This window comes from Salmo salar, unplaced genomic scaffold (assembly GCF_905237065.1).
Source record: "Salmo salar unplaced genomic scaffold, Ssal_v3.1, whole genome shotgun sequence".
Classification (NCBI taxonomy): domain Eukaryota; kingdom Metazoa; phylum Chordata; class Actinopteri; order Salmoniformes; family Salmonidae; genus Salmo; species Salmo salar.
Window position 1 is genome coordinate 52,501 of NW_025548183.1, and position 26,621 is coordinate 79,121.

Here is a 26,621-nt window from a genome sequence, read left to right on the forward strand (position 1 = left end):
GGTGAGAGACAGACCACTGACCTGGAGCACGGTGACAGACAGACCACTGACCTGGAGCACGGTGAGAGACAGACCACTGACCTGGAGCACGGTGAGAGACAGACCACTGACCTGGAGCACGGTGAGAGACTGACCTGGAGCACGGTGAGAGACAGACCACTGACCTGGAGCACGGTGAGAGAGAGAGAGAGAGAGAGACGTCCCGGGCTCGAACCAGGGACCCTCTGCGCACATCAATAACTGACACCCCCACGAAGCATCGTTACCCATCGCGCCACAAAAACCCGCGGCCCTTTGCAGAGCAAAGGGGAAACCCTACTTCAAGGTCTGAGAGCGAGTGACGTCACCCGATTTTTAAAAACGCTATTAGAGCGCACCACCGCTAACTAGCTAGCCATTTTCACATCGGTTACACTCACTTATCCAGAGCGACTTACAGACACAATTAGGGTTAAGTGCCTTGCGCAAGGGCACATCCACCAATTATTCACCTAGTCTGCTCTGGGATTGTCCCAGCGCTCCTCGTCGCTCGGCTACCTGACCTTCCCCCCCCCTGTATTAATAATGTGTATTTCCTCTCCCAGACCTCCTGACCACTAGGTGGCCCTCTGTCCCTCCTCTCTACCTGGATCCCCCCCTGTATTAATAATGTGTATTTCCTCTCCCAGACCTCCTGACCACTAGGTGGCCCTCTGTCCCTCCTCTCTACCTGGATCCCCCCCCTGTATTAATAATGTGTATTTCCTCTCCCAGACCTCCTGACCACCAGGTGGCCCTCTGTCCCTCCTCTCTACCTGGATCCCCCCCCCTGTATTAATAATGTGTATTTCCTCTCCCAGACCTCCTGACCACCAGGTGGCCCTCTGTCCCTCCTCTCTACCTGGATCCCCCCCTGTATTAATAATGTGTATTTCCTCTCCCAGACCTCCTGACCACTAGGTGGCCCTCTGTCCCTCCTCTCTACCTGGACCCCCCTGTATTAATAATGTGTATTTCCTCTCCCAGACCTCCTGACCACTAGGTGGCCCTCTGTCCCTCCTCTCTACCTGGATCCCCCCCTGTATTAATAATGTGTATTTCCTCTCCCAGACCTCCTGACCACCGGGTGGCCCTCTGTCCCTCCCCCTGTATTAATAATGTGTATTTCCTCTCCCAGACTATGATGATCCTACAGCCCTAGTGGTTTTACTAGAAGAGGAGCTGGTTGTAATAGACCTCCAGACCACCGGGTGGCCCTCTGTCCCTCCTCCCTACCTGGCCCCGCTCCACTCCTCCGCCATCACCACATCCTGTCACCTGGACGACGTCCCCGGCAAGCTCTGGGACCGCCTGGCCGCCGCTGGGAACAGCCAGGGCACTCAACACGCACACGGGGTGGATATATCAACACACACACACACACACACACACACACACACACACACACACACACACACACACACACACACACGTCCCTGTTACACACACACACACACACACACACACACACACACACACACACACACACACACGTCCCTGTTACACACACACACACACACACACACACACACACACACGTCCCTGTTACACACACACACACACACACACACACACACACACACGTCCCTGTTACACACACACACACACACACACGTCCCTGTTACACACACACACACACACACACACACACACACGTCCCTGTCACACACACACACACACACGTCACACACACACACACACACGACACACACGTCACACACACACACACACACACACACACACACACACACACACACACACACACACACGTCCCTGTCTCTCTCCACACACACACACACACACACACATGTCCCTGTCACTCTCTCTCTCTCACACACACATACACACACACACACACAGGTGTTCTCACCTACCCCAACCTGTGTCTTATTCATTAGGCAGGTGGGTAGGTGAGAACACCTGTGTTTTGTTTTCCGTTACAAAATGTTTTGTTACTGTGTGCAGTAATGAATATGGCCAAGGTGTATCTGCTCACTGGGTTAGCAAGTCCTTCTTAGCTTAGCAGCAGGTTAGCCTGTATTAGCGTTGTTAGCTTAGCAGCAGGTTAGCCTGTATTAGCATTGTCAGCTTAGCAGCAGGTTAGTCTGTATTAGCCATGTTAGCTTAGCAGCAGGTTAGCCTGTATTAGCGTTGTTAGCTTAGCAGCAGGTTAGCCTGTATTAGCGTTGTTAGCTTAGCAGCAGGTTAGCCTGTATTAGCGTTGTTAGCTTAGCAGCAGGTTAGCCTGTATTAGCGTTGTTAGCTTAGCAGCAGGTTAGCCCGTATTAGCGTTGTTAGCTTAGCAGCAGGTTAGCCCGTATTAGCGTTGTTAGCTTAGCAGCAGGTTAGCCTGTATTAGCGTTGTTAGCTTAGCAGCAGGTTAGTCTGTATTAGCGTTGTTAGCTTAGCAGCAGGTTAGCCTGTATTAGCGTTGTTAGCTTAGCGTGCAGGTTAGTCCGTATTAGCGTTGTTAGCTTAGCTGCAGATGTCCACAGTTAAAGGCTTTGCAGCCAGTACCAGCTGTTGTTGTCGTATATATCATACCAGCCTGCCTGGCACTAGAACAGAGGGGTCAGAGGGACAGGCCGTCAGAGGGACAGGCCGTTAGAGGGACAGGCCGTTAGAGGGACAGGCCGTCAGAGGGGACAGGCCGTCCGAGGGGACAGGCCGTCCGAGGGGACAGGCCGTCCGAGGGGACAGGCCGTCAGAGGGGGACAGGCCGTCAGAGGGGGACAGGCCGTCAGAGGGGACAGGCCGTCAGAGGGGGACAGGCCGTCAGAGGGGACAGGCCGTCAGAGGGGACAGGCCGTCAGAGGGGACAGGCCGTCAGAGGGGGACAGGCCGTCAGAGGGGGACAGGCCGTCAGAGGGGACAGGCCGTCCGAGGGGACAGGCCGTCCGAGGGGACAGGCCGTCAGAGGGGGACAGGCCGTCAGAGGGGACAGGCCGTCAGAGGGGACAGGCCGTCAGAGGGGGACAGGCCGACAGAGGGGGACAGGCCGACAGAGGGGGACAGGCCGTCAGAGGGGGACAGGCCGTCAGAGGGGGACAGGCCGTCAGAGGGGGACAGGCGGTCAGAGGGGGACAGGCCGTCAGAGGGGGACAGGCCGTCAGAGGGGGACAGGCCGTCAGAGGGGGACAGGCCGTCAGAGGGGGACAGGCCGTCAGAGGGGGACAGGCCGACAGAGGGGACAGGCCGTCAGAGGGGGACAGGCCGTCAGAGGGGGACAGGCCGTCAGAGGGGGACAGGCCGACAGAGGGGGACAGGCCGTCACAGCTGGATGAATGAGGCCTTTATTCTCACATTTAGTCTCTCTGCTGCAATGTGTGTATCAGCCATCTAACCTAAAGGGTGTGTGTGTGTGTATGTGGTGTGTGTGTGTGTGTGTGTGTGTGTCTCTGTGTGTGTGTGTGTGTGTGTGTGTGTGTGTGTGTGTGTGTGTGTGTGTGTGTGTGTGTGTGTGTGTGTGTGTGTGTGTGTGTTGTGTGTGTGTGTAGAGTTGGCCGATATGTGGAGGGAAGAATCTAGCGCCCACGCCCAGACAACAGGAGTTGTTGCTGACGGGGTAACACACACACACACACACACACACACACACACACACACACACACACACACACACACACACACAGGGTCTTCTTACTGTCTCTCCACGATGTTAGAAGAGGTGTGTACATTTGAAATCGGAAGTTTACATCCACTTTAGGTTGGGAGTCATTTAAAACTCGTTTTTCAACCACTCCACAAATTTCTTGTTAACAAACTATATAGTTTTGGGCAAGTCGGTTAGGACATCTACTTTGTGCGTGACACAGGTCATTTTTCCAACAATTGTTTACAGACAGATTATTTCACTTATAATTCACTGTATCACAATTCCAGTGGGTCAGAAGTTTACATCCACTAAGTTGACTGGTGCCTTTAAACAGCTTGGAAAATTCCAGAAAACGATGTCATGGCTTTAGAAGCTTCTGATAGGCTAATTGACAGAATTTGAGTTAATTGGAGATATACCTGTGGATGTATTTCAAGGCCTACCTTCAAACTCAGTGCCTCTTTGCTTGACAATATTGGAAAAATTAAAAATAAATCAGCCAAGACCTCAGAAAATAAATTATTGACCTCCACAAGTCATGGTTCATCCTTGGGAGCGATTTCCAAACGCCTGAAGGTACCACGTTCATCTGTACAAACAATAGTACGCCAGTATAAACACCATGGGACCAGGCAGCCGTCACACCGCTCAGGAAGGAGACGCGTTCTGTCTCATAGAGATTAACGTACTTTGGTGCGAAAAGTGCAAATCAATCCCAGAACAACAGCAAAGGACGTTGTGAAGATGCTGGAGGAAACAGGTACAAAAGAAATCTATATCCACAGTAAAAAAACGAGTCCTATATCGACATAACCTGAAAGGCCGCTCAGCAAGGATGAAGCTACTTGTACTTGACGAAGGTGTATGTAAACTTCCAACCTCAACTGCATCTCCTGTCTCCACTATGTTAAAAAGAAGTGTGTGTGTGTGTGTGTGTGTGTGTGTGTGTGTGTCTGTGTGTGTGTGTGTGTGTGTGTGTGTCTCTCTGTATGTAACGTGTGTGTGTGTGTGTGTGTGTGTGTGTGTGTGTCTCTCTGTATGTAACTGTGTGTGTGTGTGTGTGTGTGTGTGTGTGTGTGTGTGTGTGTGTGTGTGTGTGTGTCTCTCTGTATGTAACGTGTGTGTGTGTGTGTGTGTCTCTCTGTATGTAACGTGTGTGTGTGTAGGCATGAGGACGGTACGGTGCGGTTCTGGGATGTGTCTGCTGTTGCTATGACTCCCCTCTACAAGCTCAGCACGGCTAACGTCTTCCATACCGACCCTAACGACGACCCCCTGGACCCTAGCGACGACCCCGAGGCACCGCAAGAGGAGGAGTGGCCTCCCCTTTAGGAAGGTCAGAACACACACACACACACACACACACACGCTCACACACACACGCTCACACACACACACACACACGCTCACACAGAAGCACGCACTCACACATTTCTTATAAATTTGCAAACATTTCTAAAAACCTGTTTACACTTTGTCATTATGGGGTATGGAGTCGTTGTGGGGTATGGAGTCGTTGTGGGGTATGGAGTCGTTGTGGGGTGTGGAGTCGTTGTGGGGTATGGAGTCGTTGTGGGGGTATGGAGTCGTTGTGGGGTGTGGAGTCGTTGTGGGGTATGGAGTCGTTGTGGGGTATGGAGTCGTTGTGGGGTATGGAGTCGTTGTGGGGTATGGAGTCATTGTGGGGTATGGAGTCATTGTGGGGTATGGAGTCATTGTGGGGTATGGAGTCATTGTGGGGTATGGAGTCATTGTGGGGTATGGAGTCATTGTGGGGTATGGAGTCATTGTGGGGTATGGAGTCATTGTGGGGTATGGTGTCATTGTGGGGTATGGTGTCAGTATGGTGTCATTGTGGGGTATGGTGTCATTGTGGGGTATGGTGTCATTGTGGGGGTATGGAGTCGTTGTGGGGTATGGAGTCATTGTGGGGTATGGTGTCATTGAGGTGTCATTGTGGGGTATGGTGTCATTGTGGGGGTATGGAGTCGTTGTGGGGTGTGGAGTCGTTGTGGGGTGTGGAGTCGTTGTGGGGGGTGGAGTCGTTGTGGGGTGTGGAGTCGTTGTGGGGTGTGGAGTCGTTGTGGGGTATTGAGTCGTGGAGTATTGAGTCGTTGTGGGGTGTGGAGTCGTTGTGGGGTGTGGAGTCGTTGTGGGGTATGGTGTCGTTGTGGGGTATGGTGTCGTTGTGGAGTCGTTGTGGGGTATGGAGTCGTTGTGGGGTATGGAGTCGTTGTGGGGTATGGAGTCGTTGTGGGGTATGGAGTCGTTGTGGGGTATGGTGTCGTTGTGGGGTATGGAGTCGTTGTGGGGTATGGAGTCGTTGTGGGGTATGGAGTCGTTGTGGGGTATGGAGTCGTTGTGGGGTGTGGAGTCGTTGTGGGGTGTGGAGTCGTTGTGGGGTATGGAGTCATTGTGGGGTATGGAGTCATTGTGGGGTATGGAGTCATTGTGGGGTATGGAGTCATTGTGGGGTATGGTGTCATTATGGTGTCATTGTGGGGTATGGTGTCATTGTGGGGGTATGGAGTCGTTGTGGGGTATGGAGTCATTGTGGGGTATGGTGTCATTATGGTGTCATTGTGGGGTATGGTGTCATTGTGGGGGTGTGGAGTCGTTGTGGGGTGTGGAGTCGTTGTGGGGTGTGGAGTCGTTGTGGGGTGTGGAGTCGTTGTGGGGTATTGAGTCGTGGAGTATTGAGTCGTTGTGGGGTGTGGAGTCGTTGTGGGGTGTGGAGTCGTTGTGGGGTATGGAGTCGTTGTGGGGTATGGTGTCGTTGTGGGGTATGGAGTCGTTATGGAGTCGTTGTGGGGTATGGAGTCGTTGTGGGGTATTGAGTCGTGGAGTATTGAGTCGTTGTGGGGTGTGGAGTCGTTGTGGGGTGTGGAGTCGTTGTGGGGTGTGGAGTCGTTGTGGGGTATGGTGTCGTTGTGGGGTATGGTGTCGTTGTGGGGTACGGAGTCGTTGTGGAGTCGTTGTGGGGTATGGAGTCGTTGTGGGGTATGGAGTCGTTGTGGGGTATGGAGTCGTTGTGGGGTATGGAGTCGTTTGTGGGGTATGTGGTGTCGTTGTGGGGTATGGAGTCGTTGTGGGGTATGGAGTCGTTGTGGGGTATGGAGTCGTTGTGGGGTATGGCGTCGTTGTGGGGTATGGAGTCGTTGTGGGGTATGGAGTCATTGTGGGGTATGGAGTCATTGTGGGGTGTGGTGTCGTTGTGGGGTGTGGAGTCGTTGTGGGGTGTGGAGTCGTTGTGGGGTGTGGAGTCGTTGTGGGGTGTGGAGTCGTTGTGGGGTGTGGAGTCGTTGTGGGGTGTGGAGTCGTTGTGGGGTGTGGAGTCGTTGTGGGGTGTGGAGTCGTTGTGGGGTGTGGAGTCGTTGTGGTGTCGTTGTGGGGTGTGGAGTCGTTGTGGGGTGTGGAGTCGTTGTGGTGTCATTGTGGGGTATGGTGTCATTGTGGTGTCATTGTGGGGTATGGTGTCATTATGGTGTCATTGTGGGGTATGGTGTCATTGTGGGGTATGGAGTTGGCTGTTTTGATCCGTATAGTGATGATGATGGTGTGTGTTCCAGGTGGGCTGTTTTGATCCGTGTAGTGATGATGATGATGGTGTGTGTTCAAGGTGGGCTGTTTTGATCCGTATAGTGATGATGATGATGGTGTGTGTTCAAGGTGGGCTGTTTTGATCCGTATAGTGATGATGATGATGTGTGTTCCAGGTGGGCTGTTTTGATCCGTTATAGTGATGATGATGTGTGTTCCAGGTGGGCTGTTTTGATCCGTATAGTGATGATGATGATGATGTGTGTTCCAGGTGGGCTGTTTTGATCCGTATAGTGATGATGATGATGGTGTGTGTTCAAGGTGGGCTGTTTTGATCCGTATAGTGATGATGATGATGTGTGTTCCAGGTGGCTGTTTTGATCCGTATAGTGATGATGATGTGTGTTCCAGGTGGGCTGTTTTGATCCGTATAGTGATGATGATGATGTGTGTTCCAGGTGAGCTGTTTTGATCCGTATAGTGATGATGATGGTGTGTGTTCCAGGTGGGCTGTTTTGATCCGTATAGTGATGATGATGGTGTGTGTTCCAGGTGGGCTGTTTTGATCCGTATAGTGATGATGATGATGATGATGTGTGTTCCAGGTGGGCTGTTTTGATCCGTATAGTGATGATGATGGTGTGTGTTCCAGGTGGGCTGTTTTGATCCGTATAGTGATGATGATGATGATGATGTGTGTTCCAGGTGGGCTGTTTTGATCCGTATAGTGATGATGATGATGGTGTGTGTTCCAGGTGGGCTGTTTTGATCCGTATAGTGATGATGATGATGATGATGTGTGTTCCAGGTGGGCTGTTTTGATCCGTATAGTGATGATGATGATGATGATGATGGTGTGTGTTCTAGGTTGGCTGTTTTGATCCGTATAGTGATGATGATGATGATGATGATGTGTGTTCCAGGTGGGCTGTTTTGATCCGTATAGTGATGATGATGATGATGTGTGTTCCAGGTGGGCTGTTTTGATCCGTATAGTGATGATGATGATGATGATGATGTGTGTTCCAGGTGGGCTGTTTTGATCCGTATAGTGATGATGATGATGTGTGTTCCAGGTGGGATGTTTTGATCCGTACAGTGATGATCCTCGTCTCGGGATACAGAAGATCAGTCTTTGTAAATACAGCTGTAGACTGGTGGTGGCCGGGACCGCTGGACAGGTACAGAACACACACACACACACACACAAACACACACACACACACACGGACAACTGTGTTTGTATAATTAGACACTCTCTCTTCTTCTTCTCTCTTTGTCTGTGTGTGTCTGTCTCTGTGTGTCTGTCTCTGTGTGTCTGTCTCTGTGTGTCTGTCTCTGTGTGTCTGTCTCTGTGTGTCTGTCTCTCTGTCTGTCTCTGTGTGTCTGTCTCTCTGTCTGTCTCTGTGTGTCTGTCTCTCTGTGTGTCTCTGTCTGTCTCTCTGTCTGTCTCTGTGTGTCTGTCTCTCTGTGTCTGTCTCTCTGTCTGTCTCTCTGTGTGTCTCTCTGTGTCTCCAGGTGATCGTGCTGGGTCTGAATGATGAGCGGTCGGACCACACGGTCGATGTCTCCACGGTCGACCTGCTTCAGGACCGAGAGGGGTTCACCTGGAAGGGCCATGATAGGCTGGAGCCCCGAACCAGCCCCGCCCCTTTCCTCCAGGCTTCCAGCCATTGGTCGTGGTGCAGGCCCTCCCCCAGCCTCTGTTACCGCGGTGACGCTGCATGCGGAGTGGAACCTCGTAGCGTTCGGGACGAGTCACGGCTTCGGACTGTTCGACTACCACAGACACACCACTGTTCTGGCCAGGTACACACACACACACACACTCTGTCTGTCTGTCTGTCTGTCTGTCTGTCTGTCTGTCTGTCTGTCTGTCTGTCTGTCTGTCTTGGACAGGACAGGACAGGTACACACACATGACTGTACTCGCCTGGTAGAGAGACACACACACTCTGTTGTCTCCAGGTGTACCCTAACGACTCCCTAGCGACGGAGGGTCCTCTGGTGTGTTGAGCTGTTATGTCTCTCTGTTGTCTCCAGGTGTACCCTGCGCCCTAACGACTCCCTAGCGACGGAGGGTCCTCTGGTGTGTTGAGCTGTTCTGTCTCTCTGTTGTCTCCAGGTGTACCCTGCACCCTAACGACTCCCTAGCGACGGAGGGTCCTCTGGTGTGTTGAGCTGTTCTGTCTCTCTGTTGTCTCCAGGTGTAGTCTGCACCCTAACGACTCCCTAGCGACGGAGGGTCCTCTGGTCTGTCTCTCTGTTGTCTCCAGGTGTACCCTGCGCCCTAACGACTCCCTAGCGACGGAGGGTCCTCTGGTGTGTTGAGCTGGTCTGTCTCTCTGTTGTCTCCAGGTGTACCCTGCGCCCTAACGACTCCCTAGCGATGGAGGGTCCTCTGGTGTGTTGAGCTGTTCTGTGTCTCTGTTGTCTCCAGGTGTACCCTGCGCCCTAACGACTCCCTAGCGACGGAGGGTCCTCTGTTGTGTTGAGCTGTTCTGTTGTCTCCAGGTGTACCCTGCGCCCTAACGACTCCCCTAGCGACGGAGGGTCCTCTGGTGTGTTGAGCTGTTCTGTCTCTCTGTTGTCTCCAGGTGTACCCTGCACCCTAACGACTCCCCTAGCGATGGAGGGTCCTCTGGTGTGTTGAGCTGTTCTGTTGTCTCCAGGTGTACCCTGCGCCCTAACGACTCCCTAGTGATGGAGGGTCCTCTGGTGTGTTGAGCTGTTCTGTTGTCTCCAGGTGTACCCTGCGCCCTAACGACTCCCTAGCGACGGAGGGTCCTCTGGTGTGTTGAGCTGTTCTGTCTCTCTGTTGTCTCCAGGTGTAGTCTGCACCCTAACGACTCCCTAGCGACGGAGGGTCCTCTGTTGTGTTGAGCTGTTCTGTTGTCTCCAGGTGTACCCTGCGCCCTAACGACTCCCTAGCGATGGAGGGTCCTCTGGTGTGTTGAGCTGTTCTGTCTCTCTGTTGTCTCCAGGTGTACCCTAACGACTCCCTAGCGACGGAGGGTCCTCTGGTGTGTTGAGCTGTTCTGTCTCTCTGTTGTCTCCAGGTGTACCCTGCACCCTAACGACTCCCTAGCGACGGAGGGTCCTCTGGTGTGTTGAGCTGTTCTGTCTCTCTGTTGTCTCCTGGTGTACCCTGCGCCCTAACGACTCCCTAGCGATGGAGGGTCCTCTGGTCTGTCTCTCTGTTGTCTCCAGGTGTACCCTGCGCCCTAACGACTCCCTAGCGACGGAGGGTCCTCTGGTGTGTTGAGCTGTTCTGTCTCTCTGTTGTCTCCAGGTGTACCCTGCGCCCTAACGACTCCCTAGCGACGGAGGGTCCTCTGGTGTGTTGAGCTGTTCTGTCTCTCTGTTGTCTCCAGGTGTACCCTGCGCCCTAACGACTCCCCTAGCGATGGAGGGTCCTCTGGTGTGTTGAGCTGTTCTGTCTCTCTGTTGTCTCCAGGTGTACCCTGCGCCCTAACGACTCCCCTAGCGACGGAGGGTCCTCTGGTGTGTTGAGCTGTTCTGTCTCTCTATCTCCAGGTGTACCCTGCACCCTAACGACTCCCCTAGCGATGGAGGGTCCTCTCAGCAGGGTGAAGAGTCTGAAGAAGTCTCTCAGACAGAGCTTCAGAAGGATCCGGAAGAGTAGAGTGTCTGGGAAGAAACGCCCCGTCCCCACGCCGACCAGCAAGGTAACACACACACACACACACACACACACACACACACACACACACACACACACACACACACACACACACACACACACACACACACACACACACACACACACACACACACACACACACACACACACACACACACACACACACACACAGTGAGACAGCTTGATGTACAGTACACCCCCTGGACAGGACACTAGTCTATCTCCTGTTTCTGTAGTGAGACAGCTTGATGTACCAGGACACCCCCTGGACAGGACACTAGTCTATCTCCTGTTTCTGTAGTGAGACAGCTTGATGTACAGCGCTCTGACCGGGGCGGCAGCGTAGCCTAGTGGTTAGAGCGTTGGACTAAATCCCCGAGCTGACAAGGTACAAATCTGTCGTTCTGCCCCCTGAACAAGGCCGTTAACCCCACTGTTCCCTGGTGGGCCGTCATTGTAAATAAGAATTTGTTCTTAACTGACTTGCCTAGTTAAATAAAGGTCTTTTTTTTTTTGCCAATGTTTTACTGTCATAACAGCCGGGGCCGTTCGTAAATTCCTAAATTATTGCCATGTTAGCCCAACATTATATGGGGAATATTTAAATAATAAATATTTAAATAATACATATGCCATTAGGAAGGAATGTCTAGAATTATAAACAAAAACTCAAAACGTATAAAATAGATTTGGTTCTCACAGCGCATCCAATGAGTGTGACATCACTTCCGTGTGTGTGTGTGTGTGTGTGTGTGTGTGTGTAGATCCAGGAAGCCAATGCAGCGCTAGCTGACCAGGAGGAAGTAGCTCCGGTACAGAGGAGGATCGAGCCGAGATCAGCTGACGACTCTCTATCGGGAGTGGTGCGATGTCTCTATTTCGCCGATACTTACCTCAGAGACGGTATGATTCTGTCTGATACGTACCTCAGAGACGGTATGATTCTGTCTGATACGTACCTTAGAGACGGTATGATTCTGTCTGTCTGATACGTACCTCAGAGACGGTATGATTCTGGCTGATACGTACCTTAGAGACGGTATGATTCTGGCTGATACGTACCTTAGAGACGGTATGATTCTGTGTGATACGTACCTTAGAGACGGTATGATTCTGTCTGATACGTACCTTAGAGACGGTATGATTCTGTCTGATACGTACCTTAGAGACGGTATGATTCTGTCTGATACGTACCTTAGAGACGGTATGATTCTGTCTGATACGTACCTTAGAGACGGTATGATTCTGTCTGATACGTACCTTAGAGACGGTATGATTCTGTCTGATACGTACCTTAGAGACGGTATGATTCTGTCTGATACGTACCTTAGAGACGGTATGATTCTGTCTGATACGTACCTCAGAGACGGTATGATTCTGTCTGTCTGATAAGTACCTTAGAGACGGTATGATTCTGTCTGATACGTACCTCAGAGACGGTATGATTCTGTCTGATACGTACCTTAGAGACGGTATGATTCTGTCTGATACGTACCTTAGAGACGGTATGATTCTGTCTGTCTGATACGTACCTTAGAGACGGTATGATTCTGTCTGTCTGATACGTACCTTAGAGACGGTATGATTCTGTCTGTCTGATACGTACCTTAGAGACGGTATGATTCTGTCTGATACGTACCTCAGAGACGGTATGATTCTGTCTGATACGTACCTCAGAGACGGTATGATTCTGTCTGATACGTACCTCAGAGACGGTATGATTCTGTCTGATATGTACCTTAGAGACGGTATGATTCTGTCTGTCTGATACGTACCTTAGAGACGGTATGATTCTGTCTGATACGTACCTCAGAGACGGTATGATTCTGTCTGATACGTACCTTAGAGACGGTATGATTCTGTCTGATACGTACCTTAGAGACGGTATGATTCTGTCTGTCTGATACGTACCTTAGAGACGGTATGATTCTGTCTGATACGTACCTTAGAGACGGTAATATTCTGTCTGATACGTACCTCAGACACGGTATGATTCTGTCTGTCTGATACGTACCTTAGAGACGGTATGATTCTGTCTGTCTGATACGTACCTTAGAGACGGTATGATTCTGTCTGTCTGATACGTACCTCAGAGACGGTATGATTCTGTCTGTCTGATACGTACCTTAGAGACGGTATGATTCTGTCTGATACGTACCTTAGAGACGGTATGATTCTGTCTGATACGTACCTTAGAGACGGTATGATTCTGTCTGATACGTACCTCAGAGACGGTATGATTCTGTCTGATACGTACCTCAGAGACGGTATGATTCTGTCTGATACGTACCTTAGAGACGGTATGATTCTGTCTGATACGTACCTTAGAGACGGTATGATTCTGTCTGATACGTACCTTAGAGACGGTATGATTCTGTCTGTCTGATACGTACCTTAGAGACGGTATGATTCTGTCTGATACGTACCTTAGAGACGGTATGATTCTGTCTGATACGTACCTCAGAGACGGTATGATTCTGTCTGATACGTACCTCAGAGACGGTATGATTCTGTCTGTCTGATACGTACCTTAGAGACGGTATGATTCTGTCTGATACGTACCTTAGAGACGGTATGATTCTGTCTGATACGTTCCTCAGAGACGGTATGATTCTGTCTGTCTGATACGTACCTTAGAGACGGTATGATTCTGTCTGATACGTACCTTAGAGACGGTATGATTCTGTCTGATACGTACCTTAGAGACGGTATGATTCTGTCTGTCTGATACGTACCTTAGAGACGGTATGATTCTGTCTGATACGTACCTCAGAGACGGTATGATTCTGTCTGATACGTACCTCAGAGACGGTATGATTCTGTCTGTCTGATACGTACCTTAGAGACGGTATGATTCTGTCTGTCTGATACGTACCTTAGAGACGGTATGATTCTGTCTGATACGTACCTTAGAGACGGTATGATTCTGTCTGATACGTACCTTAGAGACGGTATGATTCTGTCTGATACGTACCTTAGAGACGGTATGATTCTGTCTGTCTGTTACGTACCTCAGAGACGGTATGATTCTGTCTGATACGTACCTCAGAGACGGTATGATTCTGTCTGATACGTACCTCAGAGACGGTATGATTCTGTCTGATACGTACCTTAGAGACGGTATGATTCTGTCTGATACGTACCTTAGAGACGGTATGATTCTGTCTGATACGTACCTTAGAGACGGTATGATTCTGTCTGATACGTACCTTAGAGACGGTATGATTCTGTCTGATACGTGTGTGTGTATCTATGGTAACGTGTGTATCTACATTAACGTGTATATCTCTGTTTTAATGTGTGTGTATCTATATTAACGTGTATATCTCTGTTTAATGTGTGTGTATCTATATTAACGTGTATATCTCTGTTTAATGGGTGTATCTATGGTAACGTGTATATCTCTGTTTAATGTGTGTATATCTCTGTTTAATGTGTTTGTATCTATATTAACGTGTATATCTCTGTTTAATGTGTGTATATCTATATTAACGTGTATATCTCTGTTTTAATGTGTGTATCTATGGTAACGTGTATATCTCTGTTTAATGTGTGTGTATCTATATTAACGTGTATATCTCTGTTTAATGTGTGTGTATCTATATTAACGTGTATATCTCTGTTTAATGTGTGTATCTATGGTAACGTGTATATCTCTGTTTAATGTGTGTGTATCTATATTAACGTGTATATCTCTGTTTAATGTGTGTATATCTATATTAACGTGTATATCTCTGTTTAATGTGTGTGTATCTATATTAACGTGTATATCTCTGTTTAATGTGTGTGTATCTATGGTAACGTGTACATTTCTGTCTCCTGCAGGTACTCACCACGGCCCGACGCTGTGGGCGGGGACGAACTCAGGGAGTGTGTATGCTTACGCGTTAGAGGTTCCGGGTGTTGGGTCGGGCCGCGTGTCCGGCCGTGGGGTCCGGGAGGTCCGGGGGGTCCGGGGGTCCGGGAGCGGCTGTGTGGAGGCCGTGTTGGGTAAAGAGATCCAGCTGATGCACAGAGCTCCAGTCGTGTCCGTCTGCGTTCTGGACGGACGGGGGAAACCGCTACCGGAACCTTACCAAGCCTCTCTGGACCTGGCTGCCGCTCCGGACACGACTAACCCACACTCTGTCCTCATCGCTTCAGAGGAACAACTCAAGGTGTTTATACACACACACACACACACACACACACACACACCTACACACCTACACACACACACACACACACACACACACACACACACACACACACACACACCCACACACACCTACATACACACACCTACACACACCTACATACACACCTACACACACCTACATACACACACACACACACACACACACACACACACACACACACATACACACACACACACACACACCTACTCACTAATACACACACACACACACACACACACACACACACACACACACACACACACACACACACACACACATACACACACACCTTTTGGAAGGAACTCGTCAGTGTTAACAGGTGTATTGACAGGTGTATTGTGTTAACAGGTGTGTTAACAGGTGTATTGACAGGTGTATTGTGTTAACAGGTGTGTTAACAGGTGTATTGTGTTAACAGGTGTATTGTGTTAACAGGTGTATTGTGTTAACAGGTGTATTGTGATAACAGGTGTGTTGTGTTAACAGGTGTGTTGTGTTAACAGGTGTGTTGTGTTGACAGGTGTATTGTGTTAACAGGTGTATTGTGTTGACAGGTGTATTGTGTTAACAGGTGTATTGTGTTAACAGGTGTATTGTGTTAACAGGTGTGTTGTGTTAACAGGTGTGTTGTGTTGACAGGTGTATTGTGTTAACAGGTGTATTGTGTTAACAGGTGTATTGTGTTAACAGGTGTATTGTGTTGACAGGTGTATTGTGTTGACAGGTGTATTGACAGGTGTATTGTGTTGACAGGTGTATCGACAGGTGTATTGTGTTGACAGGTGTATTGTGTTGACAGGTGTATTGTGTTAACAGGTGTATTGTGTTAACAGGTGTGTTGTGTTAACAGGTGTGTTGTGTTAACAGGTGTGTTGTGTTAACAGGTGTATTGTGTTAACAGGTGTGTTGTGTTGACAGGTGTATTGTGTTGACGGGTGTATTGTGTTGACGGGTGTATTGTGTTGACGGGTGTATTGTGTTGACGGGTGTATTGTGTTGACAGGTGTATTGTGTTGACAGGTGTATTGACAGGTGTATTGTGTTGACAGGTGTATTGACAGGTGTATTGTGTTAACAGGTGTATTGACAGGTGTATTGTGTTGACAGGTGTATTGTGTTGACAGGTGTATTGACAGGTGTATTGTGTTAACAGTTGTATTGACAGGTGTATTGTGTTGACAGGTGTATTGTGTTGACAGGTGTATTGACAGGTGTATTGTGTTAACAGTTGTATTGACAGGTGTATTGTGTTAACAGGTGTATTGTGTTAACAGGTGTATTGTGTTAACAGGTGTATTGTGTTAACAGGTGTATTGTGTTAACAGGTGTATTGTGTTAACAGGTGTATTGTGTGAACAGGTGTATTGTGTGAACAGGTGTATTGTGTTGACAGGTGTATTGTGTTGACAGGTGTATTGTGTTGACAGGTGTATTGTGTTGACAGGTGTATTGTGTTAACAGGTGTGTTAACAGGTGTATTGAAGGTGTATTGTGTTGACAGGTGTATTGTGTTGACAGGTGTATTGTGTTGACAGGTGTATTGTGTTGACAGGTGTATTGTGTTAACAGGTGTATTGTGTTAACAGGTGTGTTAACAGGTGTATTGTGTTGACAGGTGTATTGTGTTGACAGGTGTGTTGACAGGTGTATTGTGTTGACAGGTGTATTGTGTTAACAGGTGTGTTAACAGGTGTATTGTGTTGACAGGTGTGTTAACAGGTGTATTGTGTTGATAGGTGTGTTGACAGGTGTATTGTGTTGACAGGTGTATTGTGTTAACAGGTGTGTTAACAGGTGTATTGTGTTGACAGGTGTGTTAACAGGTGTATTGTGTTAACAGGTGTATTGTGTTGACAGGTGTATTGTGTTGACAGGTGTATTGTGTTGACAGGTGTATTGTGTTGACAGGTGTATTGTGTTAACAGGTGTATTGTGTTGACAGGTGTATTGTGTTGACAGGTGTGTTAACAGGTGTATTGTGTTGACAGGTGTGTTAACAGGTGTATTGTGTTGACAGGTGTGTTAACAGGTGTATTGTGTTAACAGGTGTGTTAACAGGTGTATTGTGTTGACAGGTGTGTTAACAGGTGTATTGTGTTAACAGGTGTATTGTGTTGACAGGTGTGTTAACAGGTGTATTGTGTTAACAGGTGTATTGTGTTGACAGGTGTATTGTGTTGACAGGTGTATTGTGTTGACAGGTGTATTGTGTTGACAGGTGTATTGTGTTGACAGGTGTGTTAACAGGTGTATTGTGTTGACAGGTGTGTTAACAGGTGTATTGTGTTAACAGGTGTGTTAACAGGTGTATTGTGTTGACATGTGTGTTAACAGGTGTATTGTGTTAACAGGTGTATTGTGTTGACAGGTGTATTGTGTTGACAGGTGTATTGTGTTGACAGGTGTATTGTGTTAACAGGTGTATTGTGTTGACAGGTGTGTTAACAGGTGTATTGTGTTGACAGGTGTGTTAACAGGTGTATTGTGTTGACAGGTGTGTTAACAGGTGTATTGTGTTGACAGGTGTGTTAACAGGTGTATTGTGTTGACAGGTGTGTTAACAGGTGTATTGTGTTGACAGGTGTGTTAACAGGTGTATTGTGTTGACAGGTGTGTTAACAGGTGTATTGTGTTGACAGGTGTATTGTGTTAACAGGTGTGTTAACAGGTGTATTGTGTTGACAGGTGTGTTAACAGGTGTATTGTGTTGACAGGTGTTCAGTCTTCCTAAGGTCGGTGCGAAGACCAAGTTCAAGCTGACGGCTCATGAGGGTTGTCGCGTGCGGAGGGTTGCCACGGTGACGGTGTGTTCCACGGCCCAGGAGGACTACAGTGAGACCAGTCTGGTCTGTCTGACGAACCTGGGAGACCTTCACCTGTTTAATGTACCTGCCCTACGACCACAGGTAGGGGGGGGTCTGACTAACCTGGGAGATCTTCACCTGTTTAATGTACCTGTCCTACGACCACAGGTAGGGGGGGGTCTGACTAACCTGGGAGACCTTCACCTGTTTAATGTACCTGTCCTACGACCACAGGTAGGGGGGGGGGTCTGACTAACCTGGGAGATCTTCACCTGTTTAATGTACCTGTCCTACGACCACAGGTAGGGGGGGGTCTGACTAACCTGGGAGACCTTCACCTGTTTAATGTACCTGTCCTACGACCACAGGTAGGGGGGGGGGTCTGACTAACCTGGGAGATCTTCACCTGTTTAATGTACCTGTCCTACGACCACAGGTAGGGGGGGGGGGTCTGACTAACCTGGGAGATCTTCACCTGTTTAATGTACCTGTCCTACGACCACAGGTAGGGGGGGGGTCTGACTAACCTGGGAGATCTTCACCTGTTTAATGTACCTGTCCTACGACCACAGGTAGGGGGGGGTCTGACTAACCTGGGAGACCTTCACCTGTTTAATGTACCTGTCCTACGACCACAGGTAGGGGGGGTCTGACTAACCTGGGAGATCTTCACCTGTTTAATGTACCTGTCCTACGACCACAGGTAGGGGGGGGTCTGACTAACCTGGGAGATCTTCACCTGTTTAATGTACCTGTCCTACGACCACAGGTAGGGGGGGGTCTGACTAACCTGGGAGATCTTCACCTGTTTAATGTACCTGTCCTACGACCACAGGTAGGGGGGGGGGTCTGACTAACCTGGGAGATCTTCACCTGTTTAATGTACCTGTCCTACGACCACAGGTAGGGGGGGGTCTGACTAACCTGGGAGATCTTCACCTGTTTAATGTACCTGTCCTACGACCACAGGTAGGGGGGGTCTGACTAACCTGGGAGATCTTCACCTGTTTAATGTACCTGTCCTACGACCACAGGTAGGGGGGGGTCTGACTAACCTGGGAGATCTTCACCTGTTTAATGTACCTGTCCTACGACCACAGGTAGGGGGGGGGGGTCTGACTAACCTGGGAGACCACCTGTTTAATGTACCTGTCCTACGACCACAGGTAGGGGGGGGTCTGACTAACCTGGGAGATCTTCACCTGTTTAATGTACCTGTCCTACGACCACAGGTAGGGGGGGGTCTGACTAACCTGGGAGATCTTCACCTGTTTAATGTACCTGTCCTACGACCACAGGTAGGGGGGGGGGTCTGACTAACCGGGGAGACCTTCACCTGTTTAATGTACCTGTCCTACGACCACAGGTAGGGGGGGGGGTCTGACTAACCTGGGAGATCTTCACCTGTTTAATGTACCTGTCCTACGACCACAGGTAGGGGGGGGTCTGACTAACCTGGGAGATCTTCACCTGTTTAATGTACCTGTCCTACGACCACAGGTAGGGGGGGGGTCTGACTAACCTGGGAGATCTTCACCTGTTTAATGTACCTGTCCTACGACCACAGGTAGGGGGGGGGGTCTGACTAACCTGGGAGATCTTCACCTGTTTAATGTACCTGTCCTACGACCACAGGTAGGGGGGGGTCTGACTAACCTGGGAGATCTTCACCTGTTTAATGTACCTGTCCTACGACCACAGGTAGGGGGGGGGTCTGACTAACCTGGGAGATCTTCACCTGTTTAATGTACCTGTCCTACGACCACAGGTAGGGGGGGGGTCTGACTAACCTGGGAGATCTTCACCTGTTTAATGTACCTGTCCTACGACCACAGGTAGGGGGGGGTGGTCTGACTAACCTGGGAGATCTTCACCTGTTTAATGTACCTGTCCTACTACCACAGGTGGGGGGGGGCTGACGTACGTGTGTGTGTGTGTGTGTGTGTGTGTTGCAGTGTGTGTGTGTGTGTTGCAGTGTGTGTGTGTGTTTTTGTCTTGCAGTGTGTGTGTGTGTGTGTGTGTGTGTGTGTTGCAGTGTGTGTGTTGCAGTGTGTGTGTGTGTGTGTGGCTGTGTGTGTGTGTGTGTGTGTGTGTGTGTGTGTGTGTGTGTGTGTGTGTGTGTGTGTGTGTTGCAGTGTGTGTGTGTGTTGCAGTGTGTGTGTGTGTATTGCAGTGTGTGTGTTGCAGTGTGTGTGTGTTGCAGTGTGTGTGTGTGTGTGTGTTGCAGTGTGTGTGTGTGTGTGTGTGTTGCAGTGTGTGTGTTGCAGTGTGTCTGTGTGTGTGTATGTTGCAGTGTGTGTGTGTGTGTGTGTGTTGCAGTGTGTGTGTGTGTGTTGCAGTGTGTGTGTGTGTTGCAGTGTGTGTGTGGCAGTGTGTGTGTGTGTGTGGCAGTGTGTGTGTGTGTGTGTGTGTGTGGCAGTGTGTGTGTGGCAGTGTGTGTGTGTGTGTGTATATGTATAATCACACAGCCATTTTCCAAGCGAGGACATGTGTCAATAAAACCCTAAACCACAGCTAAATGAATCACTAACCTTTGACGATCTTCACCAGATGACACTCCCAGGACATCATGTTACACAATACATGTATGTTTTGCTCGATAAAGTTCATATTTATATCCATAAACCCCATTTTTTTACATTGGCGCGTGATGTTCAGAAAATGTATTCCCACCAAAAACATCCGGTGAATGAGCACATCAATTTACAAAAATACTCATCATAAACGTTGATAAAATTTACAACAGTTATTGAAAGAATTATAGATATACACTTCTCCTTAATGCAACCGCTGTGTCAGATTTTAAAATAGCTTTACGGAGAAAGCAAATTTTTCAATATTCTGAGTACAGAGATCAGCCATCACGGTGAGCTATACAGTTACCCGCCAAGTTCTGGGGTCAACTAAACTCAGAATTACTATTATAAATATTCTCTTACCTTTGCTGATCTTCGTCGGAATACACTCCCAGGACTCCCACTTCCACAAGAAATGTTGTTTTTGTTCTAAATAATCCATATTTATGTCCAAATACCTCCGTTTTGTTTTGCGCGTTCAGGTCACTAATCCAAAGGCATAACGCGCGAGCGCAGTACCAGAGACGAAAAGTCAAAAAAGTTCCATTAACGTTCGTAGAAACATGTCAAACGATGTTTACAATCAATCTTTAGGGTCTTTTTAACGTAAAACATCGATAATATTCCAAACGGACAATAGCGTATTCATTACAGAGGGGAAAAAGGAGGAGAGGCGTGCCAGTGTGCCCGCGCAGTAAACAACTCACTGGTCACAGGCAGTCCACTGATTGACTGAGCTCCCTATTCTCTGCCCAGTAACAGGAGAAGGATGAAACATGCTTCTAAAGGCTGTTGACAGCCAATGGAAGCCTTAGGAAGTGCAACGTGACCCCACAGACACTGTAGTTTGAATAGGGATTAGATAGAACTACAACTCACTTCCTGGTTGGATTTTTGTGTCAGGTTTTTGCCTGCCATATGAGTTCTGTTATACTCACAGACATCATTCAAACAGTTTTAGAAACTTCAGGGTGTTTTCTATCCAAATCTACTAATAATATGTATATCCTACCTTCTGGGCCTGAGTAGCAGGCAGTTTAAATTGGGCACGTCATTCATCCGAATTTCCGAATACTTCCCCCTGTCACTAAAACGTTAACCTCCGTCTGTCTGTAGGTGCGTTATGACTGTATCCGTAAAGAGGACATCAGCGGCATCGCTTCCTGTGTCTTCACCAAGAACGGCCAGGGTGAGAACACACGCACGCACGCACGCACGCACACACACACACACACACACACTGCAAAACACACACACACACACACACACACACACACTGCAAAACACACGCACACACACACACACGCACACACACACACACACACACACACACACACACACACACACACACACACACACACACACACACACACACACACACTGCAAAACACACACACACACACACACACATACACACACACACACACACATACACTGCAAAACACACAGCAATATTGTTGATATGTTTCCGTCTGTCTCTGTGTGTGTGTAGGGTTCTACCTGATCTCTCTCTGTGTGTGTAGGGTTCTACCTGATCTCTCTCTGTGTGTGCAGGGTTCTACCTGATCTCTCTCTCTGTGTGCAGGGTTCTACCTGATCTCTCTCTGTGTGCAGGGTTCTACCTGATCTCTCTCTGTGTGTGTAGGGTTCTACCTGATCTCTCTCTCTGTGTGTGCAGGGTTCTACCTGATCTCTCTCTGTGTGTGTAGGGTTCTACCTGATCTCTCTCTGTGTGTGTAGGGTTCTACCTGATCTCTCTCTGTGTGTGCAGGGTTCTACCTGATCTCTCTCTGTGTGTAGGGTTCTACCTGATCTCTCTCTGTGTGTGTGTGTAGGGTTCTACCTGATCTCTCTCTGTGTGTGCAGGGTTCTACCTGATCTCGCTCTGTGTGTGTGTGTAGGGTTCTACCTGATCTCTCTCTGTGTGTGTGCAGGGTTCTACCTGATCTCTCTCTGTGTGTGTGCAGGGTTCTACCTGATCTCTCTCTGTGTGTGTAGGGTTCTACCTGATCTCTCTCTGTGTGTGCAGGGTTCTACCTGATCTCTCTCTGTGTGTGTGTGTAGGGTTCTACCTGATCTCTCTCTGTGTGTGTGTGTAGGGTTCTACCTGATCTCTCTCTGTGTGTGTGTGTAGGGTTCTACCTGATCTCTCTCTGTGTGTGTAGGGTTCTACCTGATCTCTCTCTGTGTGTGTAGGGTTCTACCTGATCTCTCTCTGTGTGTGCAGGGTTCTACCTGATCTCTCTCTGTGTGTGTAGGGTTCTACCTGATCTCTCTCTGTGTGTGCAGGGTTCTACCTGATCTCTCTCTTGTGTGTGTAGGGTTCTACCTGATCTCTCTCTGTGTGTAGGGTTCTACCTGATCTCTCTCTGTGTGTGTAGGGTTCTACCTGATCTCTCTCTGTGTGTGTAGGGTTCTACCTGATCTCTCTCTGTGTGTGTAGGGTTCTACCTGATCTCTCTCTGTGTGTGTAGGGTTCTACCTGATCTCTCTCTGTGTGTGTAGGGTTCTACCTGATCTCTCTCTGTGTGTGTAGGGTTCTACCTGATCTCTCTCTGTGTGTGCAGGGTTCTACCTGATCTCTGTGTGTGTGCAGGGTTCTACCTGACTCTCTCTCTGTGTGTGTGTGTGTAGGGTTCTACCTGATCTCTCTCTGTGTGTGTAGGGTTCTACCTGATCTCTCTCTGTGTGTGTAGGGTTCTACCTGATCTCTCTCTGTGTGTGCAGGGTTCTACCTGATCTCTCTCTGTGTGTGTAGGGTTCTACCTGATGTCTCTCTGTGTGTGTAGGGTTCTACCTGATCTCTCTCTGTGTGTGTAGGGTTCTACCTGATCTCTCTCTGTGTGTGTAGGGTTCTACCTGATCTCTCTCTGTGTGTGTGTGTAGGGTTCTACCTGATCTCTCTCTGTGTGTGTAGGGTTCTACCTGATCTCTCTCTGTGTGTGTAGGGTTCTACCTGATCTCTCTCTGTGTGTGCAGGGTTCTACCTGATCTCTCTCTGTGTGTGTAGGGTTGTACCTGATGTCTCTCTGTGTGTGTAGGGTTCTACCTGATGTCTCTCTGTGTGTGTAGGGTTCTACCTGATCTCTCTCTGTGTGTGTGTGTAGGGTTCTACCTGATCTCTCCATCAGAGTACCAGCGTTTCTCCCTGTCAGCTAAAGTCATCACTGAACCTCTGTGTGCTGTGGAGCTGGAGCGACCGCTGGACCAAATCATCAGGTCACTACACTAACGTCCTCACACCTCCTGTCCTCTCCTGTCCTCACACCTCCCGTCCTCTCCCGTCCTCACACCTCCTGTCCTCTCCTGTCCTCACACTTCCTGTCCTCACACCTCCCGTCCTCTCCCGTCCTCACACCTCCTGTCCTCTCCTGTCCTCACACCTCCTGTCCTCTCCTGTCCTCACACCTCCTGTCCTCACACCTCCTGTCCTCACACCTCCTGTCCTCTCCTGTCCTCACTCCTCCTGTCCTCTCTTGTCCTCACACCTCCTGTGTTAATATGGAGTTGGTCCCCCCTTTGCTGCTATAACAGCCTCCACTCTTCTGGGAAGGCATTAATATGGAGTTGGTCCCCCCCTTTGCTGCTATAACAGCCTCCACTCTTCAGGGAAGTCATTAATATGGAGTCGGTCCCCCCTTTGCTGCTGTAACAGCCTCCACTCTTCTGGGAAGGCTTTCCACTAGATGTTGGAACATTGCTGAGGGGGACTTGCTTCCATTCAGCCACAAGAACATTAGTGAGGTCGGGCGCTGATGTTGGGGCGATTAGGTCCTGGCTCGCAGTCGGCGTTCCAATTCATCCAAAAGGTGTTCGATGGGGTTGAGGTCAGGGCTCTGTGCAGGTCCAGTCAAGTTCTTCCACAATGATCTCGACAAACCATTTCTGTATGGACCTCGCGCACAAAGGGGGGCGTTGTCATGCTGAAACAGGAAAGGGCCTTCCCCCCAAATTAATCTCCCAACATCAGATTCCACAAAGAAATAAGGAATATACTTTTTAAAAATAATAATAATAATAATATAAATAATACATTATATCAAATACAGACGTGTAGCAAATACATTTTATTTATTTATTAACATTTATTTGACTTTTTTTGTTTTGCATACGGTTTAATGATTCTAAATTGTTTTCCGAATCAAATTTAAAAAAAATAAATAAAAAAAAAATAGCCTTTTTTTTTTTGTTCATCATAAATTTTGATAAATTTTGATTTGTGTAAAATCAATTGTAATCAGTGTGTAGTAAAAATAATATGTTAAACTTAAGATATTTCAACGGTTGTATGTATTTTTGTGGCCAAGATAGATAGATATATATATTAGTTTTACATCCAGTCCAGAACACCTCACTATGTAAACAATTACAAAATAATTGTTCAATAGATTAAGTTTCTAGTCCACCAGGTCTGTATTTAGAAATCAAGCCGTGAATCTGTGTGAAGTGATCCGAGCACGGCGCTCGTTTTTACATCATCAAAAACCGATGAAGCCCAACAAAATATCGCAGAGGGGAACAGACTTTCCTGTCGAAAATATCCCTTAATAAACAATTGTTGGAATTTCTTATCTAGTTAAACCTATGCTAAATTCACCTGGATATCGGTTACAATCAGAGATATATTCCAAAATTATATTCTGAAGTAAAGATTTTATCCCGCTAGGTATATAAACTTTTAATAAACAGTGTCATATTCCTTGCTTGCCGTAAATTATCTCCGCGTTAAATAGATTCCAACTAATGCTAAATAATTGGCTGACAAGGACAATGTTTTTCCAGGAACCAATTACATCTTGTTTCTATGTAAAATCGACCCGTTATCCCATAAATAAAACATTTATCAGGTGAAAAGTTGTGTTTATACAGAAAAGCCCAACACATTAAAGGAAGTTTACCCCCCACGATATATAAACTTCACAGGAAGTTTACCCCCCACGATATATAAACTTTCACAGGAAGTTTACCCCCACGATATATAAACTTTACAGGAAGTTTACCCCCACGATATATAAACTAAACAGGAAGTTTACCCCACGATATATAAACTAAACAGGAAGTTTACCCCCACGATATATAAACTAAACAGGAAGTTTACCCCCCACGATATATAAACTTTCACAGGAAGTTTACCCCCACGATCTATAAACTTCACAGGAAGTTTACCCCCACGATATATAAACTTCACAGGAAGTTTACCCCCACGATATATAAACTAAACAGGAAGTTTACCCCCACGATATATAAACTAAACAGGAAGTTTACCCCACGATATATAAACTTCACAGGAAGTTTACCCCCCACGATATATAAACTAAACAGGAAGTTTACCCCCCACGATATATAAACTAAACAGGAAGTTTACCCCCCACGATATATAAACTTCACAGGAAGTTTACCCCCCACGATATATAAACTAAACAGGAAGTTGTTACCCAGGTATCGACAACAACGACAGTGAGCTACTGCTCTGATGCTGTTCTCTGTCTCCGTAGCGACGACGCAGCCGTGCCTCTCCGGGCCAACGGAACTCACCGGAACCAGGCTGAAGGTAACGTGGAGAACGATTCTCACATCGGTCCTTCTGCTAACAGTTTACTAGCCCTGCTGTTAACCAATCCCCCCTTTCACATGACCTCAGTCTGACCTCTAACCCCTGCCCCCCAGGGTTAACCGAGGACCCCCAGTGTGGCCTGTCCTCCTCACCTCCCCCTCCCCTCTGGACTCCCCCTCAGCATGGCTGACCTCAGCCTGGACACTACCGGAGAACTCACAGTAGAGGACGTCAGGGACTTCATCACGTAAGATATGACATTAACGTGTTTTACGTCATTTAACAGACGTTCTCATCCAGAGACTTAGTTACATTAACGTGTTTTACGTCATTTAACAGACGTTCTCATCCAGAGACTTAGTTACATTAACGTGTTACGTCAACAGGTTATGTAATGGGAACAGCTAGCGTAGGGCTAAATGTGCCAGGTTATGTAATGGGAACAGCTAGCATAGGGCTAAATGTGCCAGGTTATGTAACGGGAACAGCTAGCATAGGGCTAAATGTGCCAGGTTATGTAACGGGAACAGCTAGCATAGGGCTAAATGTGCCAGGTTATGTAATGGGAACAGCTAGCGTAGGGCTAAATGTGCCAGGTTATGTAATGGGAACAGCTAGCGTAGGGCTAAATGTGCCAGGTTATGTAATGGGAACAGCTAGCATAGGGCTAAATGTGCCAGGTTATGTAATGG

General features: G+C 48.3%; 1 pseudogene; it reads left to right on the forward strand.

The window, feature by feature from the left end:
* The window catches only part of LOC123732762 (lethal(2) giant larvae protein homolog 1-like), an 81,717-nt pseudogene that overhangs the window by 50,663 nt on the left and 4,433 nt on the right, over positions 1-26,621 (forward strand).